Here is a 13,792-nt window from a genome sequence, read left to right on the forward strand (position 1 = left end):
TGTTTCTTAATCCCTGCAGGATTTTCTACCAGGGAAGAAGTTAATCACCTCTTCAGGACTATGCCTAGATCAGGGGTTCTTCTTATATAAATTGCTTGAGGGGCAGCTAGGTGGCGAAGTGGATAGAGCACCAGCCCTGGAGTCAGGAGTATCTGAGTTCAAATCAGACCTCAGACAGTTAATAATTACCTAGCTGTGTGGCCTTGGGCAAACCACTTAACCCCATTTGCCTTGCAAAAAAAAAAAAAACTAAAATCTAAATAAATTGCTTGCCTTTTTTATTATATATTTTATTTGTTTGCCAATTATATACAATAGTAGTTTCTACCAATCATTTTTGTAAGGTTTTGAATTTTGTCATTTTTCCCCACCCTCCCTTCTCTCCCCCTTCCCCCACAATAGAAGGCAATGTGATATCTTTACTTTGTTTCCACTATATGCATTGATCAAAACTGAATGTGTTGAGAGATAAAACATATCCTTAAAGAAGAAATAAAATATTAGAGATAACAAAATTATGTTGTACATAAAACAACTTTTTTTAAAAATTGAAGGTAATAGTCTTTGGTCTTTGTTTAAACTCCACGGTTTTCTCTAGATACAGATGGTATTCTCCATGACAGATACCCTAAAATTGTCCCTATTGTTGCACTGATGGAATGAGCAAGTCCATTAAGGTTGATCATCACCCCCATGTTGCTGTTAGGGTGTACAATGTTCTTCTGGTTCTGCTCATCTCTCTCAGCATCAATTCATGCAAGTCTTTCCAGGCTTCTCTGAAATCCCATCCCTCTTGGTTTCTAACAGAACAATAGTGTTCCATGATGTACATATACCACAATTTGTTCAGCCATTCCCGAGCTGATGGAATCCCTTGAATTTCCAATTCTTTGCCATCACAAACAGGGCTGACATGAATATTTTTGTGATGTTTTTACCCTTTTTCATGATCTCTTCAGGGTATAGACCCAGTAGTGATGTTGCTGGATCAAAGAGTATGCACATTTTTGTTGCCCTTTGGGCATAATTCAAAATTGCTCTCCAGAAAGGTTGAATGAGTTCACAGATCCACCAACAATGTATTAGTGTCAGTTCATGGTGCCAACAACGCAACAAGTGTCTCAGATTTCCCACATCCCTTCCAACATTGATCATTGTCCTTTCTGGTCATATTGGCCAATCTGAGAGGTATGAGGTGGCACCTCAGAGATGCTTTAATTTGCATTTCTCTAATCAGTAATGATTTAGAGCAATTTTTCATATGATTATGGATAGTTTTGATTTCCTCATCTGAAAATTGCCTTTGCATATCCTTTGACCATTTGTCAATTGGGAAATGGCTTGTTGATTTTATAAATGTGATTCAATTCTCTATATATTTTAGAAATAAGTCCTTTGTCAGAAACACTAGTTGTAAAAATTGCTTCCCAATTTACTACATTTATTTTGCTCTTGGTTAGAGTGGTTTTGTTTATGCAAAAGCTTTTTAATTAAAGGTAATCAAAATTATCCAGTTTGTTTTTAATGATGTTCTTCATCTCTTCCTTGGTCATAAACTACTCCCCATTCCATAGATCTGACAGGTAAACTATTCCTTGTTCTCCTAGTTTGCTTGTAATATTGTCTTTTATGTCTAAATCCTGCACCCATTTTGATCTTATCCTGGTGTAGAGTGTGAGATATTGGTCTACTCCTAGGTTCTGCCATATATCTTCCAGTTTCCCAGAAGTCTTTATCAAAGAGTGAGTTCTTATCCCAGAAGCTGGGCTCTTTGGGTTTATCAAACAGCAGATTACTATAATCATTTCCTTTCTCTTTTGCACCTAATCTATTCCACTGATCCACCACTCTATTTCTTAGCCAGTACCAGACAGTTTTGATGACTGATGCTTTATAAAATAATTTTAGCTCTAGTAAGGCTATGTCACCTTCTTTTGCATTTTTTTCATTAAATCCCTTGATATTCTTGACTTGCTATTTCTCCTTATGAATTTAGTTACAATTTTTTCTAGTTCAATAAAAGTAATTTTTTGGAAGTTTGATAAGTATGGCACTAAATAGTTTAATTTAGATAGAACTGTAATTTTTTTATATTAGTTTGGCCTATCCATGAGCGGCTAATATTTGCCCAGTTATTTAGATCTGATTTTATTTGTGTGTTTTATAGTTGTTTTGATTGAGTTTCTGAATCTGCCTTGACAGGTAGACTCCCAAGTATTTAATGTTATCTGAAGTTATTTTAAATGGGATTTCTCTTTCTAATCCTTGCTTCTTGCTAGTAATATATAGAAATGCTGAGGATTTATGCGGGTTTATTTTATATCCTGTGACTTTGCTAAAGTTGCCAACTGTTTCCAGTAGTTTTTTAGATGATTTTTTTTTTAGGATTCTCCAGGTACACTCTCTGCAGAGAGTGAGAGTTTTGTTTCTTCCTTCCCAATTCTAATTCTTTCAATTTCTTTTTCTTCTCTTATTGCTGAAGCTAACATTTCTAATACAATATTGAATAGCAGTGGTGATAATGGATATCCTTGTTTCACCCCTGATCTTATTGGGAATGTCTTTAGCTTAACCCCACTGCACATAATGTTTGTTGATAGTTTCAGATAGATACTGCTTATCATTCTAAGGAACAATCCATTTATTCCTATGCTCTCTAGTGTTTTTAGTAGGAATGGATGCTGTTTTTTGTCAAAGGCTTTTTCAGTATCTATTGATATAATCATATGATTTCTGTTAGGTTTCTTATTGATATAGTCAATTATACCAACAGTTTTCCTAATATTGAACCAACCCTGCATTCCTGGAATAAATCCTGCTTGATCATAGTGTATTATCCTAGTGATAACTTGCTGTAATCTCTTTGCTAAGATTTTATTTAAGATTTTTGCATCCATATTAATTAGGGAAATTGGTCTATAATTTTCTTTCTCTATTTTGACTCTTCCTGGTTTAGATAGCAGGACCATATGGGTGCATAGAAGGAATTAGGCAGAGTTCCATCTTTACCTATTTTTTCCAAATCATTTATATGGAATTGGAACCAATTGTTCCTTAAATGTTTGATAGAATTCACTTGTGAATCTATCTGGCCCTGGAGATTTTTTATTAGGGACTTATTGTTGACTTATTGAATTTCTTATTCTGAGATAGGGTTATTTAGGTATTTAATTTCCTCTTCATTTAACCTGGGTAACTTATATTTTTCTAAATATTCATCCATTCACTTAGATTGTCAAATTTATTGGCATACTTAGTTGGACAAAAGTTTGCCTTCTTTGACAGGGAGAGAATTTGGAACTCAAAATTTTTAAAGACAAATGTTAAAAAAATATTTTAAAAGTAATTGGAAAAAATAAATAAATGAAATATTGTTTTAAAAATATCAAGGGTTCTTAACCTTTTTGGTATCATGGATCCCTCTGGCAGTCTGGTGAAATCTATAAAACCCTACTGTAAAGTGTTTTTAAAAACATAAAATAAGATTTAAAGGATCATAAAAAGAAAACAATTACTTTTAAATTCAGTTGTCAAAATATTATTAAAAATAAGTTCCTAGACTTCCAGAAGTAGGGAGAGTTTTAAAATATTTAGACTATATGGTGAATTCTGGTGCTTCTGAAATAATATAAATTCTGTTCATGGTGCTAACTCTGTAAGGATCTCTTGTAATGAAAACCCAACTAGGGGCAGGTAGGTGGCACAATGGATAGAGTACTCGTCCTGGAGTCAGTAGAACCTGAGTTCAAATCCAGACTCAGACATTTAAAAACTGCCTAGCTGTGTGACCTTGGGCAAGTCACTTAACCTTGTTGCCTTAAATAAAAACTTTTTAAAAAATGAATAACCCAACCCATGGAAAAATAGTTATCTTTTCTATGTACAAAGCAAAAGACATGATTTGGTCAAAATAAAATTAACTCTTTTGCCAACTTAATGGAAAAAAAAATTATCTGAAGAAGAAACTTCTGGGTTAAACCTTCCAGAATTCCATACTCAGTGACTTGTTAAAGAGGAAAAACAAGAAGCAGAGAAATAATTCTAAAAAATACTTGTCAATTCAACAAATATTTATTAAATTTATGCTATGTATCAGGTGTGGGATAGTTATTAAGAATACAAAAACAAAAATAAAATTCTTCTTAAATTGTCATCCTGGCTAATTTTAAATTAGGGTTAATTTGTTCTTGAACACAGAAGTATTCCACTCTCTGGCCTCAATTATTTCCTGATTGCTTTTTTCTTGGGGTCGGAGGTTCAAAATGACAACTCAGTCCATGTTTTCATCAGTTTCAGTAACATTCTATTTGCCAGGGGTTACTATTTCTAGGTAGACTGTATTCTTTTCTTTAAGTGCTGTTTTATTTTTTCAATGACATAATTTTCAGTATTCTTTTTTTTTTTGGTAAGCTTTTGAGTTCTACATTTTTCTACCTTTCTCCCATCCCTCCTCCCTATAAAAGCAAATAATCTGATTTAGGTTATATATGTATAATCACATTTGACATATTTCCATATGTCATTTTGTGAAAGAAGAATCAGAACTAAAGGGGGGAGGAACATGAAAAAAAAGAAAAAAAATAAATTTAAAAAAAAATGAAAATAGTATGCTTTAGTCTGCATTCAGACTCCATAGTTTGTTTGGTTTTTTTTTTTTCTGGATACAGATGGCATTTTCCATCACATTTTTTTTTTTAATGCTTTTGCAAGGTTAAGTGGCTTGCCCAAGGCCACACAGCTAGGCAATTATTAAGTGTCTGAGGTCGGATTTGAACTCAGGTACTCGTGACTTTGGGCCTGGTGCTCTATCCACTGCACCACCTAACTACCCCTCCATCATATGTTTTTGAATTGTTTTTGTTAGCTGAGAAGAGCTAAATCTATCAGAGTTGATCTATCTAGACAATGTTGCTGTTAATGTACACAATGTTCTCCTGATTCTGCTCACTTCACTCAGCATCAGTTCATGTAAGTCTTTCCAGGTTTTTTGGAAGCCCACCCCCTCATGATTCCTTCCAAAACAATAGTCCTCCACCACATTCATATACCATAATTTATTCAACCATTCCCCAATTGATGGGCATCCTCTCAATTTCCAGTTCTCGGCCACTACAAAAAGAGATACAATAAATATTTTTGCACATATAGGTGTTTTCCTCTTTTTTATGATCTCTTTGGGATATAGACCAAATAGTAATATCACCAGATCAAAGGATATATACAGTTTTATTGCCCTTTGGGCATCAGTTCTTCCCACACAGAAATTGTATGAGATGGCAACTCTTTTCTGTTAGTCTTTTCCTAGACCATTCTACTAGTAAGAATCTGAACTCAGGTTCTCATGACTCCAGTGCTATATCTACTGTACCACCTAGCCACCCCTTCTAAAGATAAACATAATCTTCTCTTTTCCCATAGTAACTTTGTATAGTTGGGTTCTTTCTCCTTAGCCTGCTCATTTAAAAAAAATTTAGTAGCTTTTTCTTATATTTCTAGTCCTGTGGTGCGGGGAGTGGCATGCATCTCTGACCTCAGGAGCTTTATCCTGAGCTCAATCTATGCACTCTTTTCCACCTTCAAACCACAGCTGGGGCCCCTTACCACACTGTGCTAGAAATGATCTTAATTTCTGAGAATCTTCTAGTGGTTATACCCTTCCAGTTCCACTCTAATTGCATCTGCAAAGTTGGCATTCATAGTTGTATAAGCAATCAGAGTAAAGATCATTCTGAGAACACAGAAAACTACTCAGGTTATCTAGATAATAGATTGAATAAATTCTTATACTTATGACATTTTGGAAAGGAGAAATTCCAATGTTTTATATGTCTATATTATGGCTAATAACAATATAAAATATCAAGTCAGAAGAAGAGTCAGTAGTCCTATTGTTAATTGGATCTTTATCCATTCTGACATAGAATAGAACTTATGGATGGGTTAGAGAATCATAGAGTAATCGATGACACCTTTATGTACTAATTTGTAACCTGATTGGTTGGCTAACGAAATTTTCAATCCTTTGTTAAATTTCTATAAATATTGTTTCCTCATTAAGCTAGTCATTAATATCTCTAATGATGCCATCCACCCATGAGTTTCAGTAAGATCCTAGAAAACAAAACTTCATTTATAAAACTAACATTTTGTTATTTCATTTTTAGCCTAAGAAAATTGATGAACAGTTTGGTTCCCTCCTACCCCAGATTATGTCTCACCTACACATCTGGGCCTGGTGTCCCTTATCACCAGAGATCCTCCCTCTTCTCCCACTCAGATGCTGACTCCCCACATTGTCTGAGAGGTGAAAATTCCTGTGGCTGAAATGGAAGCTATCTCCCAAGCCGGCTGCCCTTAGGCAAAGCTAGCCTGGAGGTGTTTGTATTTCACTCTGACTCCTGTAGACCCACAATTTTTGTTGGTTTTTGCCCCTCTATTTTCATAGTGAGGTGATTTTTTGACTTGGTGAGGAAAACTGGAGAATTTGGAATTTTCCAACCTACTCATTCATTTTTAGCATGATAACTCCCTCATACCCTTTCTCTCCCCACCATCCTAAGGTCTCAAATAATTTGATATAGATTATTCATGTGCAATCATTTTATACATATTTTCATATTAGCCATGTTGTGAAAATCAATACTAAAGGGAAAAACTACAGGAAAGGAAAAAACTAAAAAAATTTTAAAAATGAAAATAGTAGGTTTTCATCTACATACCGACTCCATAGTATTTTTTTCCATCATAAATCCTTTAGAATTGCTTTTGATCATTATATTGCTGAGAAGAGCTAAGTCTATCAAAGTTGATCATCATACGATGTTGCTGTTAACATGTACAATGTTCTCTGGTTCTGCTCTCTTCACTTAGCATTAATTTATGTAGGTTCACTTTTTCTGAAATCTGCCTGCTCATCATTTATTATAGAACAATAATATTTCATAACATTCATATATCATAACTTGTTCAACCATTTCCCAATTAATGGGCATTCCCTCAGTTTCCAATTCTTGGCCACTAGAAAAAGTTGCTATAAATATGTAAGAAACAAACATCTTACCAAGAACTCACAACAACCATTAGTGAGACAAAGAGGATCCTTTCTTGAAATGTTCTTAAGAACAGGTGTCCTAAAAAGAAATGGGCATACCTAGGCCACAAAATCATAGCCTTTTATCTCCTATCTAGAAACATGTCTCTCCCATGTCCCCAATTGACTAGGAATTGCAGAGGTCAAAAATGTATCTGAAGTACCCAATTCTCTCCTCACATGGGTCCCAATTCCTTATCAAACATCCCTTTCCCCACAATTTGGTAGTTTGGTCCTTAAGAGGTATACCACAGATATGTGAATCTGACACTTAGACTGGAGTCAATTTATTCATTAATTCACCTAACACTCTAATTCTATGGTCTCTTACTTTTTTGGTAAGTTTATCTACTTCTCTATAGAGAGGGATTCCTTTAGTTCACAGTTAGACATAAATTAATTTGATTTTCATCGTATAGCCTACATCCCTCACTTCATGGCCTCTGATTATACCTCAATCCACTTTATAGTTTTTTCTTCATCTTCCCTAGCTGTTTCTCTTTAAGACATAGACTTCTTTCCTCATTTTTCTCATAACTGATGTAGAAATGAAAACTAATTACAAGATATTTTTGTATGTGTGGGTCTTTTCCCCTTTATTATGATCTCATTGGATACAGACCTGGTAGTGGTATTGGTGGATCAAAGGATATGCACAGTTTGATTGCCCTTTGGGTATGGTTCCCAATTGCTCTCCAGAAAGGTTGGATCAGTCCACATGAATACATCAATCTTCCTCCATTAGGGGAAAGCTAATAATAATAATTGAAATTTATATAGTGTTTACCATGTGCTTACAATTATTATCTCATTTGCTCTTCACAACAATCCTGGGAGCTCAGTGCTATTATTATCCACATTTTATAGATGGGAAAAGTGAGGTAATTGGGGCCACACAGTTAATAACTGTTAGAGGCCAGAACTGACCAACTCCAGACCAGGTGCACTGTCTACTGCATCCCTTCAGGTATTAACTAGTGACTAGACAACTGAGATGGCAAAGGATAAAAATCTTCATATGTACCAATTGATAGTAGAAAGTTTCTTGCTCTGAGTCATGTTAAGAGTCTCAGGACATGGGGAACCTTTGCCATCAACCTTTGCTTCTGATATCTAGTCCTATAGGAAATGCAAAGAAAAGTATGTTGTTGGTGTTTTGTTCTTATTCGTGTTTCTGCCATGAGAATAAACAAAATTCATACTATAACCTTCTTAGAACTCCCAAGTTCAGAAGCCTGGGGGCTTCAACGTAGCTATATAATAGATAATCATTTTTTATTATTTGTTATTTTCTCCTTACTGAGTACTGCTCATTTCTTTATTGATTTGAATGATGGGATCCTAGAGCTAGAAGAGACTCTGAAGTCATCTAATCCAATGTCTCATTTTAAAGATGATCAAGGAAAGGATAAGAGAAGTGATTTGCCCAAGGTCACCCAGACTGTAAGGAGCAAAATTTGAATTTAAATCCATATCCCTGGCTCCAAATTCATGGGCTTTTTTCTCAATGCACCTCACTGTGTATTAACATTGTATACCATTGTTAAGAAGAGGTACCTGCTTCCCTGGCATCATAACTCCCACATGTCTAGTACTTGCTGAAATAAAGTAAATTTTAAAAGAATTGGTAAGATTCCACCTATGAGTAGAGGTTGGGAACTAATTTGGATTGGGTAGATCCCCTAAACTACAGACCCTTGACAACAAGAAGGCATTCCCTTAGAGCGAGCCAGAGCTGCATGATAGTAGAACCCAGCAAGAATATTGCTTACTAAGCATTTGTGTCCACTCTACCCTGCACTGCTCAATAGGGTTTGTGTGAGATTCTCCAAAATTCAAATCCTTTTCCTGCTCAGGATCAGGTAAGTGACTATCAAGGGCATTTAGTGATTAAATATTAAAATCATTTCAGAGGCAGCACAGTATAGTAGATAGAGCCAGGTTTGGGGTCAGACCTGTATTCAAATCTTACTTCTGACAATTAATAGGGGTGACCCTGAGCTGGGTGCTTAATCATTATTGTAACTCAAGTCACTCCTGCAGTTTTATGTTTGTTGGGGGGGGGGGGGGGAATTCTCCACAACAAAAAACACAGATAGGGTACATTAGGAAAAATCATTATAAATATAAAATGTAGCAATATAAAGCCCCATGAGAAACAGAAGATATTAACAATAGCCAAGATATGAGAAAAATATTTTTGGACCATGGTCTCCCTACCAAGATCCACCTGATCAAGGTCATGATTTTGAAAGCAAGCAATTCAAGTTGATACTTGACTCAACAGGAATCAGAGGGGCTAGATTTAGAATAGGTAATGTTAGCATAGTTACTATGTGTGCCTTATGATTATTATTTCATTTGATCTTTACAACAACCCTGGAGTGAGATGCTACTGTTACTTCTATTTTACAGAAGAGGAAACTGAGGCAAGCAGAGGATAGGTGACTTCCCCAGGGTCGCACAACTAGTAAGTACATGAGGCTAGGATTTGAATTCAGGTCTTCCTGGATCCAGGCTCGGTGCTATCCACTGTAACTGCCCTACTAGAAGGGGATTCTTAACCTGGGGTCCATGACCTTTTTTTTTCAACATTTAGACAACTATATTTCAATATGACTGGTTTCTTTTGTAACCCATTGTGTTGTATTCATTTAAAGACTTCCATAGGCCTTGACAGACAGTAGAAAGAAAAAGAACCTTCCAGTCCAGAGCCATGGTGTACCATTTTCAAGATGTCCCAGAATCGGAGGGTTCCATTCTTATCCTGCTGAGGTTCTTCAGACCCAAGCAAAAGAGTCCGGCCTTTCCTTTGTTTTTGTTTGTTTGTTTGTCTGTTTAGATTTTGCTAGGCAATGGGGTTAAGTGGCTTGCCCAAGGCCACACGGCTAGGTAATTATTAAGTGTCTGAGGTCGGATTTTAACCCAGATACTCCTGACTCCAAGGCCGGTGCTCTATCCACTGCGCCACCTAGCCTCCCCCAGGCCTTCCCTTTGTAAGCACAAAAGGCTGCCAGGCTACAAGGTGAGGTTTGGCCACGAGCTACAGGTACCTATTATTCTGTACTTCATAGCCTCAGAAAGGAGTAAAGATGCAGGCAACACTGAACCACCCTCAGCTGAGAGAGCTAAGGGAGTTAAGGGAGCCTGGCTGCCAGCTACAACATCATCATAGAAGGGCATTGAAAGGAACAAGAATTGTATGGTTTTCAAGGACACTGACCAGGACACCAGTCACCTGAAAGGATTCTCTGAGAAATTTTGTGTTAGAGGTAGGCCTAATGTCAGAATCTTCTTAGTTCGGCTTGGATAGTGGGACAAAATGGGGCACCTGAAAATCGTTGAACACTATAATGGATAGAGCACTGGCCCTGGAGTTAGGAGGACCTGAGTTCAAATGTGACCTTAGACACTTCTAGCTGTGGGACCCTGGGCAAGTCACTTAACCCTGATTGCCTTGTCCTGATTCAAATCTGGTCACTGGACCCAGACGGTTCTGGTGAGAAAGTGAGGATGGTGACTGAGCACAGCTCTCCTCATTCTAGTTCAGTTCACATGCTTGTCATGGCATCACATTCCCTGATGTCAAAGTCTTCTTCAAGAACAAAGGACACTCAGACCCATTTTCTCCCTTGCCAATGGTGCAATAACCACTGCTGAGCAGCCAAAAAAAAAAAAAGAGAACAAAGGATAAACAACAGCAAATTATAATGATAACTAATATTAATATTACACTTATTAGTCTAGGTTTGAAGCTGGACAAACTGAGGCATCTGAAAAATCATTGATAACAAAAGGGAGTTTACTCTTGAATAATGATAATAATAATAATAAACAACTAATATTTCTGTGGTGATTACTATGTGCTCAGTCCTGTGCTAAGCACTTTACAAATATTATCTCATTTGAGTCTCACAATAATTATCATCATTTCTATTTTAATGTTTGTCCTTCATTTTTGAAGACCACAACATCAGGGAGGTAATACCATGCAAGCACAAGAATTGGATTTGAGTGAGGTATGCTAAGTGCGCTAAGTGACCAGCCTTAGGTGTGCTAAGTGACTAGCCTCACTTTCTCCTCCAGAGCCAACAGGGTCCAGTGGCCAGATATGAATCAGGATGACTGGAGATGCCCTGGATGGGAGGCAATCAGGATTAAGTGACTTGCTCAAGGTCACACAGCTAGTAAGTGGCAAGTATCTGAGGTCAGATTCGAACTCCCATCCTCCTGACTCCAAGGTCAGTGCTCTATTCACTGCACCACCTAGCTACCCAGTCATTCCCATTTTACAGATGAGGAAACTGAGGGAAATAGGGGTTAAGCGACTTGCTCAGAGTTATGTAGATAGTAAATGTCCAAGTCCACTCTGAGTCCACAGCTTTATCCACTGCACCATTACCTAACTGCTCCTTGCTTACATAGCAAAGCTACGCAACTAGGAAGGATATAGAAGCACTGAATGTTCTCTGGACAAGCTCTGCTCCCTTCCAGTCAGCAGGAGAGGGCACAATTATTTGCATTGGAGGGATCTAAGTGGTGATTTTGTTTATTTTACCTTAGATGATCAGGAAGCCACATCAAGGGGATCAAGTCCCAGGACAACTATGAGACTTTTTGGGAAAGATTATCCTTATTATAAGGAAATGGAGAACTCTGATTCTTTCACAGTTTGATCCCCAGATAAACAAAAGCTCATGGACTGTTTGAAAGTCACTTTCTTATGCCAGGTAATAGAAAACCTGAGTAATCTGGTAGCCTACAGAGTAACCCAGAAGAAATGATCAGGGTCTTACAAGAATGATATTCCACAACCTGCTGTCTATATGAATATTAGTCAAACTTTTCCATGAAGGAGGAAAGAGGGAGAGTCAAGAGCAGTAGAAAATAGAAGAAACAGGGTCCAAGAAAAAGAGCCACACTCAGTTCACTAGCAGACATTTGATACCCATTTGAGGAGAATCTGGGTCAAGATCTAGATGAGAAAGCTGTAGACTGGCATCTTACTGGAACCAGAGAGGAAGGGAGGTAAAGAAGCTACTGGTAGCTGGGTGGTCTAGAAACACCTCTTCCTGGACACTTGGCCAAAAATCACCCCTTTCCTGCTTGGTACTCCAGTTGTGGAAGTCCCAAGGGGGCAGAGGGTGCCAAAAGAACCTGGGCTTTAGTAAAAGTCACTTTGGGCCATCTACAGAACCAGAATAAGAACCATATACAGACCAGTGGTCTAAGGTTACTAACTCACGCCCAGTAGACAAAAAGATTGGAGGGGGAAGGCAGTGCAGAAGCAATAGCAGATTTTCACAGAAGTGCCAAGTCTGTCCAACCAGTGCCAAGGATGGCACACCAAGCTCCTGAACCATAATGGCCAAGGAGGTAACATCAATAACCAGGTGGTATCTGCTGGTAAACTGTGCATGATATATACTTTGTATAAATCACTAATATAGTATTATATACTAAGATATACATATGACATATTTGTCCACATTTCATAACCTTGTTACTTAAGGCTTTGGATTAAATATTTGCATGCAAATATAGTATTTGCTCTTCTATTTGATCTATTATGGATGTTATAGGTTTCATATTTGTATGTATCTGGGAAAATTTGCCTATGACAATTTAACAATGAGTTAAATAGCTGTTGTTTGAGATATATTTATCATTGATCCACAAACTGTGCCAATCATGTGCCAGATACTGTATCATGCTCTGGCAGTGAATAAAATACCCTCAAAATGGAGCAGTCTTTGCCTTAAAAGTGCTTACATTCTAATGTCAGAGAAAATACATTCATTTATAGGTAATACAAGACCCATATATGGCAAAAAGAAACCTTGGGAGTGGAAAAGCACTAGCTTGGGCTGGGGGAGGGGGTGGGAAGGGGGGCATCAGGAAAGGACTCTTAGCAAAGAGGGAAGTGAAGGAGGAAAGCATTCCTAGTGAGGGAAGGGTAGACAGTCAGTACAAAAGGCACAGAAATGAGAGATGGAGCATTGAATGTAAGAAATAGAGTAAATGATAAGCCATAGAGTATGTAGCATAAGATTGGTATAGAGTGGGTATAAGATATAAATGACTTAGAGAAGAAGAACTTTAAATGCTAACGAGAGAAGTTTCTACTAGATCTTAAAAATGATTGGGGGGCGGCTAGGTGGTGCAGTGGATAGAACACCAACCCTGGAGTCAGGAGTACCTGAGTTCAAATCCAGCCTCAGATACTTAATAATTACCCAGCTGTGTGGCCTTGGGCAAGCCACTTAACCCCATTGCCTTGCAAAAACCTGAAAAAAACAATGATTGGGAGCCACTGGAGTTTATTGAGTAAGGGAGTGATATAGTTAGTGCTGTATTTAAAGAAAATCACTTTGGCAGCTAATAGGAAGGGGTTGAAGTGGGGACAGGCAGAGAGACCAATTAGATCAAAAGACTGCTGCAGTCTTTGAGAGAGAAGAGAGATGGTGCCAAACACACTTCAGGTTGCTGGAAAGAGAACATGACTTTGGGAAGAAGCCAACTTGAGAGGAACAAGCAGTTTCCATCATGTCTCTGTGCCCAGCGTGCTCCACTAGAGACTCTGGGAAATTTCTCCAATGGATGAACTCTGGACCTTTCTCTCCTGATTGAGCTGAGTTACCTTGTTCCTCATGGAAGAACTCATTTAGATTGCATTGTCTTGAATATATTATCACTTGTATA

Source organism: Macrotis lagotis, chromosome 1, assembly GCF_037893015.1.
Source record: "Macrotis lagotis isolate mMagLag1 chromosome 1, bilby.v1.9.chrom.fasta, whole genome shotgun sequence".
Classification (NCBI taxonomy): Eukaryota; Metazoa; Chordata; class Mammalia; order Peramelemorphia; family Peramelidae; genus Macrotis; species Macrotis lagotis.